The sequence below is a fragment of the Macrobrachium nipponense genome, chromosome 1 (genome assembly GCF_015104395.2).
Source record: "Macrobrachium nipponense isolate FS-2020 chromosome 1, ASM1510439v2, whole genome shotgun sequence".
NCBI lineage: Eukaryota > Metazoa > Arthropoda > Malacostraca > Decapoda > Palaemonidae > Macrobrachium > Macrobrachium nipponense.
Window position 1 is genome coordinate 200777307 of NC_087200.1, and position 10038 is coordinate 200787344.

Sequence of the window (10038 nt, forward strand, 5' to 3'; positions counted from 1 at the left end):
CTATAGTGGGACCACGTGCAGCACGTCACGTCTACTGTCTTCTGTGGCTGAGCTGTGACTGCACAACGACAAACCAACCTGTACAAGCTCAGCGAGCCTGGCCGATAGCTTCTCCTGGATGTCCTCAGGATCCATGTCGCCAAGGCTCAGGGATGCAGTCACCATCTGGATCAGCTCAAGCAGACGCTTTTGTGATGCTTCGCTTCCTCTGCTCGGCCGACTCCCTTTCCTCCATGTGTGTCCTGAGGGAGACAGCATGATTTCTGTAGCAGGTGGCTGGTGATAACGTCACAGGGAAATAATTCGCTATTTTTGGCTAGGGAATAAGTCACATTTAATTTATGGTAGCTGGTAATAAAGTCACTGGGAAATATTCACAATATTTTCTTTAGTGTCATTATCTTCATGATATTTGCAGTCTTTTGCTTATGTTTTTATGGTAATCCCCAATGTGCTTGTACTAAACACGTCGCAAAGGTGGAGAATTTTACCCGGTTAAAAACAACAAATCCCCAATGGGATTGTACTAAATACGTCACAAAGATGATACATACAAGGTTAAAACAAAAAATTTCCTAACGGGCTTGTGCTGAGCACGTTGCGAAGGTGGATACATACAGGGTTAAAAAAACAAAACAAATGGGATTGTACTAAACAAATAGCAAAGATCGATACATACAGGGTTAAAACAAAAAAAATCAACAATGGGCTTGCACTAAATATGTTACAAAGGTGGATATATACGGTTAAAACAAAAAAAACCCAATGGGATTGTACTAACACGCAGCAAAGGTGGATACATACAGGGATAAAACAACAAATTCCCCAATGGGTTTGTAAAAAAGCACATTGGCAAAGGTGGATACATACCGGTTAAAAAAATCCCCAACAGGCTCGAACTAAACATGTTGCAAAGCAAAGAAGGGTGGATTCCTATAGCAATTAAAAAACAAAAAAGCATGGACAATGGGTTCCTATCTTTTGGGTTAAGGAAAAAAAGGAGTATTGTTTCTGCAAGTAATTCATCCATGAAAATGAATGAATGAATGGCTGAATTAGCCTCATTCCTCGAATCACTGATACACAAGTGTTCTCGTAATAGGGACGTGGGAAGGGGTGGATCAAATACAATTGTATTTGTATTTGTATTTGGCATCCAGAAAAAAAATATTTTGAGTTTGTATTTGTATATTTGATTCAGTAATAAAATTTATTTTATATTTGTATTTTTGAAATAAAAAAAGTATTTGTAAAAGTATTGCATTTGTCTTATACAAAATCAGCATTATTTAATCCAACCCTGAACTGTGACAGATGTCCTATAGTAGATTCATATCAACCGTGCATCTGATGTCTAGGCCAGTCCCTTACGACGATCCTGATTGACTGTTGATGAGCTAATCACAGGGCTAGAAAGTCAGTCTCTCGAGAGTTCACATAGGCAGGATGTACGTTCCACCTCCCCTGGGGAGGGATACGTCTTTCAAAAGTATTCTCAGGAGAGGTGGAACATACACCTTGCCTATGTGAACCTTCGAGAGAGACTAAGAGTTTCCAGCCCTGTGATTAGCTTATCAGCTACCAATCAGGAGCGTCATAAGGGACTGGCCTAGACATCAGATGCACGCTTGATGTGAATTCTACTATAGTTCAGCGGCTCAGGTACAGTCGAGACAGCCTGAGCAGGTAGACTGTTCTCTCAAATAATGGCAATTATTCCGCTAGAAGTTCATGGGCTTTCCGTAATTCTGCGTTCGTTCGGTTCTTTCTCACAACAAGATCAGGCGGATAAAAATGACATGAAGTCTTGCTTGTAAAAAATAATATTAGCAATTGTGGATTTATTCCCATGATGACCTGTGTACTTGTTCATGTTTACGTTTCTGAGAGACATAGGTCTAGATATCATCAGGCAATAGCGAGGTGAAATATTCCTGACAGCAGCTTCATTAGACTCTAGGAAATAGATGATTGCCAAAATGGAATGAGTGAATTGAATACAGAATTTAGGCCGAAGGCCAAGCACTGGGACCTGTGAGTCATTCAGCGCTGAAATGGAAGCTGTCAGTAAAAGGTGTAACAGGAATAAAACCAAAATCAAAGCAGGTTGCACTATGACTCAAGTGTTTAGGAGAAGGTGGAAACGCAAGATAGGAGAAAGAGATTATGAAAAGGAGGTACAGTAAAAGAATGAAAATGCTTGCAGCTAAGGGCCAAAGGGACACTGCAAAGAAAAGAACCTTAAGTAATGCCTACAGTAAACCAGTCAAATGGACTGACTATCTAGAGTAGATTACCCAAATATCAGTTAATTGTGGAGAAGGGAAGCTAAGCACTTTCCAGACCTCGGAAGAAGATGCATTAATCCCTGTTCTCGGGGCTGTGAAGAGCAATAAGTCCGATGGCGCGTTTTACTGACATGTCAGCAAAAGAAGTAGAAACCTCTCAAATGAAGGGTTTTTAAAGTCTTGACTTTTTTGAATTCCATTAAAACATAAATATAATGTGGAGAACCCGCATAAAAAACAGGAACAGTCTGGCGTATACAGACGCCCACAAATTCATTACTCATTTACAGACAGATGTGTCAGTATGAAGCACATTGAAGTCAAATCTAGAAAATTCCAAATTTCGGTAAAATCGGCATGAGGTTCAGGCAGAAACAAAAAAGGGTAGGAGACTACTTTGGAAATCGGCCCCCCCACCTCCCTTTGTTTTCATACCATTTACTTCATTCAGCAATGTCTTTTATACAATGAGATGTTGTCGACATGAACTCTCTTTCAACATAACTTTTCTAGAATCTGGAAAGAGAGAAAAACATGTAATTGGACAACAATGCAACAGCGATGCCTCGAAGACGTAGCAAATCCGATCATCAGAATGGGATGGAAGAGAATTCTTTAAAAAGATCAGTTGTTGGAATAGATAAGGGGGGGGGGGGGACTGGCGGAAAGACAGCGGGGTGGGGTTGGGGGGGGAGCTAAAAAAAAAAAATAGAGAAGAAGCCTAGAACGTCAGCAAACAAGAATAAGTGAAGCAGCTGTAAAACTACCAACAGAAAAATAAACCTCATTCGATCCTAAGGCCCATTATTGTACGCTATAAAATAAATAAAATAGAGATATTAAGAGAAAACGTGGTTAGCCTGGGAAAAGAAAAGCGATAACGTGCAATGAAACAAAGTTCCTGCAAAAGACTAAGCAGGTGATGAGTAAGACAGAGGAGTAGATGGTTGGTATCTTTCAACGGTGTTTGACAGAGGATCATCAGTTTTTTAAGTTTTAAAGAATCAATTTTCCCAATAGCAAAAAAAAGATTCGAAATAAAAATAAGGTCCAGTTGGGGCGTTAGTTAGCCCCCCTAAGATGAGTCTTAAAAATATGGCCATGCATAAAGAGTCGAAGTTTGGCACTGGTGGTCCACAATGAAGAGATACAGAAGGCAAAAATCAAATAGCCTCCTCTAAGGAGCAGCAGCGGTGCAATCGACTGGGAAGAAACGACACCCAGTTACCACTGGAAAATAAATCTATAGTACTATAAAGTTGAACAAAGGTAGACGTGTTTGGATTCTTTTTAAATTCTTATTTTCAAGTAAAACTTAAGTCGAGGGAAAGGGTGTAGGGGTAAGTACAAAGTCACCTCGATAGTTCATCCGCTTACCTGAGCCTATTTTCGAGTTCGTTGATACGATCAGATACTGTCTGTTTTCCCTCGTTAGGGCTCCCAAAAGAGTTAATTCGCCCCTTCTCTGATTGGCCCTGAGAGTCACACAAGAGTTCTCTTCTTCCTGGAGGATTTAAAAAGAGAAATTTGTTGGTCTTAACTTTTCACAGGATATGCTGATGTACAGATAGAGAGAGAATGAGAGAGAGACAGAGAATTAAAAGTGTTAAGATCACTCAGCCTGCATTGCACTCTTCAAACTATAGTAGATTTACATCAACCGTTCATTTGATGTCTAGGCCAGGTTCCTTACGACGCTCCTGAGGGTTGGACTGTTGATAAGCAATCACAGGGTCTGAAAACTCCCAGTCTCTCTCGAGAGTTCACATGGGTAGGATCTATGTTCCACTTCTCCTGAGGGATACTTTTGAAAGACGTATCCCTGGGGAGAGGTGGAACATACATCCTGCCAATGTGAACTCTCGAGAGAGACTGAGAGTTTCCAGCTTGTGATTGGCTCATCAACAGCCAATCAGGAGCGTCGTATGGGACTCGCCTAAACATCAGATGCACGGTTGGTGTGAATCTACTATAGTTTTTCTCATTGCTGCTGATGGAATATTTCCATAAATTAAGCTAACAATCACATTATGAGACTGCACTAGGATATAATAATTGGGTTTAAACAAATATTAACGTCTTTAAAAAGGCAGATGCAACCAAGGAAAATTAGAATTGTCATATACTTAGGTTACTTTTTAGGGGTGAAAGTTCGGCCATGAAATAATAATAATAATAATAATAATAATAATAATAATAATAATAATAAAATAATAATAATAATAAAAAGGAATCTGGAAAAAACTAGAGGCTTGAGTAGACTCTTGCAGAAGATTGTCTCTTAGAAACAGCGCACATGGTAAGAAAAGTGATGGACTCCTAAGGAGGCAGGATGCAACCCGGAGCCCTACACTATGAATACCACCCAGTCGAATTAGAGGACTATGATATCCCCCCCAAAAAAAGTAAAATAATAATAATAACCTACACTGAAGCTTCTATTAATCTCAAAGGTTGAACCCTGAAATCATCTGAAAGAGAAATAAGAAATCAAGATGAGGGCGACATTTACCTGCAACTTCTGCCTGAGGGTGACGATCGTAGCCGCCGTCGGGCGTGTTCCTGCCGGTGGGCGTCAAGCTGCCGCGTCAGCTCCCCGACCCGCGAGTCCTTCGCGGCCACGGCAGCCAAGGCTTCCCGGATCTGCTGCTCCGTCCTCTCACCTTCACCGTCATGGCGGCCAGGTCGCTTCTAAGGGCCTCCTCGACGTCAGCGCCTCCAGCTTTCGCCTGGGGAAGCAGAAAGGGGTGGGGCGAGGAGTAAGAGAAAAGCTCATGGAAAAAAGTTAAGTATATCTTAGATTATCCAGACCACTGAGCTGATTAACAGCTCTCCTCGGGCTGCCGGCCCGAAGGACTAGATATTTTTCTAGCAGCGCGACCTAGCCTTATTGTGAGATACGAACCACATTTAATCCAAGAAACTTGATTTCTAATCACCAGAACAAATTATCTGATTCCACATTGGGAGAGCGGGTAATCGGACTCGAAACTACCGAATCGGTAGGTGAGCACGTAAGCCACTCATCCAATCCAAGGAACTAGTCACAGGGAAAAATTCACAATACGTATTTTGGGGTCATTATAATTTTTTCTATATTTACAGTCTTTGTTTATGGTTATACAGTCCTCCCCAGTGGGCTCGTACTAAAAATGTCGCGAAGGTGAATACATGCCGAGTTAAAAAAATTCACCCGTGGAGGTCACTATCTAGGAAATAATAATGTGACTTTTTCTTTGTGACTTTTTAACCAGTGACATTTTTTTTTTACCTTGTTTTTTTTTATTCCAAATGTCAAAAACATCATCACTATAGTGACTTAAAATCTAGAGGCAACAGGAGCAACTTAGCAATAACGGCAAGACGGAAAAACTATCAGTGTTCACATTAAGACAACACATATACAGAAGAGTTCTAACATGAACAGAACAAGTCACTTATGAATTACAAAACTTACTCTTCACTTACTTAACCTAACCATAAGCATTAAAAAAATAAATTGTAATATATATATATATATATATATATATATATATATATATATATATATATATATATATATATATATATATATATATACACAGGCAGTCCCAGTTATCGGCGAGGAGTTCCGTTTTCGGCAGGGTGTTGATAAGCAAAAATTCCGTTAACCGAAACTCAGCAATGTATGGCACTTATGGTAATGAGTTTTTTTCGGTTAATGGCGCCTCTCTTGGGTTTATGGTTATATGGCACCATAACTCTATCTCATCAGCACCCCATAAGGTGCCGATGACCGAAACTCAGACCATTATGGTGCCATAAATTGTCGATTAACAGAAACCGGCAATAACCAGGGACTGCCTGTATATAATTTTATATATATATATATATATATATATATATATATATATATATATATATATATATATATATATATATATATATATATACACACACACACACTTATATATATATATATATATATATATATATATATATATATATTATATATATTTTATAAAACAACTGAGAGTTATAAGAATTCTCATATTTTCCAACCTGTAATCTAAATATTCAACATTTTGGATGAGAAGAAAATGAGCAGTTAAAACTCCGCCGAGCAAAGGTCGCCTAATAGTTATCAAAAATACCACAGTATCCTCTCTTACATATACTATGGCTAATTCTACTGATGATGCTTATTAGTGATACTACTAATGCCAGTTACATTAACATCTTGAATTGTAAAGAAAACAGTAACTGGATCCTTAAATTGAGAAAATACCTCTGACGACAAAAGCAGTGATAAGTTGTGCCACCAAGGATTTTTTTTAATACAAAATCGTATTTCTATTAATGGTCGTTTTGTTACCGGTTACAAAAACTATATCGATAGACTTTTGATAGTTAAAAAAAAGCAAGAGATCCATGCTAGCGTGGGTTTGGAAACTAGTAGCCATAGTGTGATATCAGTGTCTTTGATTTTGTCACAGGGAGTAACAGATGATGTAAAACAGATTTTTCTTTTAAAAAAATCTACATTACTATACTGACAGCAGCCGTTGTTCCAGCACGAGTTTGATAAAGCACTGTTTTCATACTAATAATAATGGAATTGTTTGAATGTTTTTGTGACAAAAGCCATAGCAGAATTTGCACAGCAGAGTCCTTACAAAAGTAATAGTTGCGTGGAAACGAGAAGGAACAAAGCCCATAACTTACTTTAACTACAGGTTAGACCAAAAGGAATACGTTAGATTAAAATATAGAATTTAGGCCAAAGGCCAAGCACTGGGACCTATGATGTCATTCAGCAAGTGTAAAGGAGGTCTTGAAAGTGTAACAGGACAACCTGGCAGTTGCACAATGAAACAATTATTAGGAGAGGGTGGATGGCAAGATAAAAGTAAGATAATATGCGTGGAGGTAGAGTAAAAAGAATGAGAAAAGTTGTAGCTAGGGGCCAAGGGGCCCTTCAAAGAACCTTAAGTAATGCGTACAGTGCACCGCATGAGGTGTAATGACAGCACTACCTTCCTACGGAAAGTGAGACTAAAAGGCTGCACTGCTTTTTAAGGAAAGGGGGTTAGTGATGCTGTCAGTAATTTGGTCCCCTCATTGGGGAGGGGTGGGGGTAGTGCCGACAGTGTACCTCATGCAGTGCAATGCAGGCATTACTTAAGGTTTCTTTCTGGCGTCCTTCGGCCCCTAACTGCAACTCACTTTCATTCTATTTACTGTATTCATTCAATTTACCTACATTCAAATTCTCCTTCTTCTATCTCATTGTCACCCTCTTGACAACTGATTCATACTGCAACTGCAAGGCTTTCCTCCTGTTTACACCTTTCAAACCCTTTTACTGCCAATTTCCGTTTCAGTGCCGAATGGGCTTCGTTGCCCAAGTGCTTGGCACGTATGCCAAAAGTCTACAAATCAATCAGACCAATATCTCGGTCCAAGGTGTAAACTTTGGATCCATTTGTCAAGACTCAAGCACTGGGTGAAATAAGTCAACCTCTAAGACGGGAGGTTTTTAGTATAAGAATAATTACTTATTCACAAACATTTATTCCACTCGAACTTCGTAAATGAGGGAAGATTATGTTTGCCCTTTCAACAAGTAATATTGTAATATCCTTTCACCCGCAAGTCAAGATTTCAAAAGCTATTTCTTCGTACTTTATTGAGTTGCATTTTGAAAAATCCCGAATGATTGAAGAGTCTCTGTCCAGATTCAGTTATCCATGACAATTGCATTCTAAAATTCTTTTGTTCTAATTAGAGAAAATCCAAGAAATGAAAAGACTCATATAATACTCACGATGAAACAATTTTCCATGTTATTCCTGAACACATATCTAAGTGGTACACGCAGGGAAGTCTTCAAAATCATTTCGGGTCGGTAACTTCTACCAATTAATCCAATTTGATGTGAACGAATTCTTATAAAGGAATGACAAATGAAAAACTATAGAAGGTCAGGAATGCAAGCCAGATAATCATGCAGTTGGAATAAGCTCACCGTCACTGTGAGGTTATTTCTAAAAACATGGTAATGACTTATATCATTCTGGTTCCCCAATGGAAATGTGTGACAGGGCATGTAATACTATGCATTTTCGTGCTGAAGGGGCCAAAAAGAAGCTTAACAAATGCAGCAAAATACAAGACGTTTCGAAGTCCACTTGCCGTCATCGCCATCAGATCATTAACTAACTGTAGGCATGAATTGGGTAAAGCATTGTGTGATTTGGCTGCCAGTGAAGCAGGGAGGACGTGCTGCTCTGAAGGACTCCCGCCTACTTCAAAGCTTCGTCTCATGCCCTCAAGGGTCCTCGTGTCTTTTCCTGTCCCCGTTTCACTAACTTTGTTCAGTCCATGGTTTGGGTGCAGCTTGATAAGCTCTTCGATGATGTGGTCCTTCCGTCGCAACTCGCCCTCGAATGCCGCCATGGTTTCTGCGGAATGAAGCTGTATTAAATGCACTGAAAGACTGTGATAAAACACACAACACAAACAAACAATCCTCACACCCAGTTTAAGGAGTTTCTTCATGACGGTCAAGTCGGCTGTACTACTTCCCTGCCAAGATATATTGCTCCTTGACAGCCCGTGAATTCAAGAGTGGCTTTTCGTAGCATTTATGTTGTCTGCAAGCAGTTATTTGACTGTCACAATTTAAATCTAAATCAAAATATACATGACAGTCTCTACCTCAAATACATCTGTATTTTAATGACGCATTTTTTTAAGCGTTTACATATTTCTGGATAACAGGTCAGAGTCGTCGAAAGTCAAGAGTTTTAAAATCATGAAAAGTATTCTCGTATAAATAGAGATCACCAGTACTCAGACAATATTTTTTTTAGGAGTTGATATGGAATATGCATAACTACTGAGTATAACTCTATTATAATTTGTTTTGACATTTTCCCTGATAAATGGAGCCTACCTCCGGCTGCAGAGCCCCAGCTGCACACCAGTCCTGCACAGGTGAGAGTGGTGGTACAGTCTAGATCCAGCAGCTTCTGAAGATGATATGGGAAGGCCCCCTACGCCATTTCCGGAGGTATGTCCGCCTGTTCCTGAGGGGTACAAGATGCCTTAGGGCGTTCAGTAGGAATAAAAATCTGCTGGCAGACGTTCATCTTTCTGAACCAAAGAATACAACTTGTCTGACATGTGCAGTGGGAAAGCCACATCCATTTTGCTCTCTGACTGATGTTATTGAAGTGATTATTCTGTCTTCGACTCCACCTGACACCCGGATCCTCTCACCTCTCCTCGTTCTCTTTCAATAATCATAATCACAAGCAAAAGTTATATTCCCAAAAGGAAACACGTTCTCTAGCACAGCAGTTTCTCTACCGAGTTATTTATTTTTTATCGCACCACCTTTACACATGTTAGGACATGGTCAAGGTAAGGTATATACAGCTACCAGCTTGTCCTCCCTTTGTTGAGTTTTGAGTTGTAAAAACAGCTTGATTATGGTCTGCAATTGAATGGCAATAGCAACTAGAAGAACTAATAAGGTTGACTGGTGTGAGGATCAGTACAATCAGTGTGTGTGAAATTAAGTCATTGTGATGTTGTGCGGTCAGTTTTTGGCCCCATCCTAACTGAAATGCTGGCTAGCTAAGAACACTCACACATACATTCAAGTTCACTGTACAAGAAAAAGACTATACTTAAAAGTCAGGCAAGAGAATACAAACAAAGGAAAGACAGAACTATTTAGGCCCACTGAAAGAATAACTTCAGA

At 39.5% G+C, this 10038-nt stretch overlaps 1 pseudogene; it reads right to left on the minus strand.

Moving 5' to 3' along the window:
• The window catches only part of LOC135219058 (coiled-coil domain-containing protein 170-like), a 52998-nt pseudogene extending 44272 nt beyond the window's left edge, over positions 1–8726 (minus strand).
• Positions 8727–10038: the final 1312 nt, after the last annotated feature.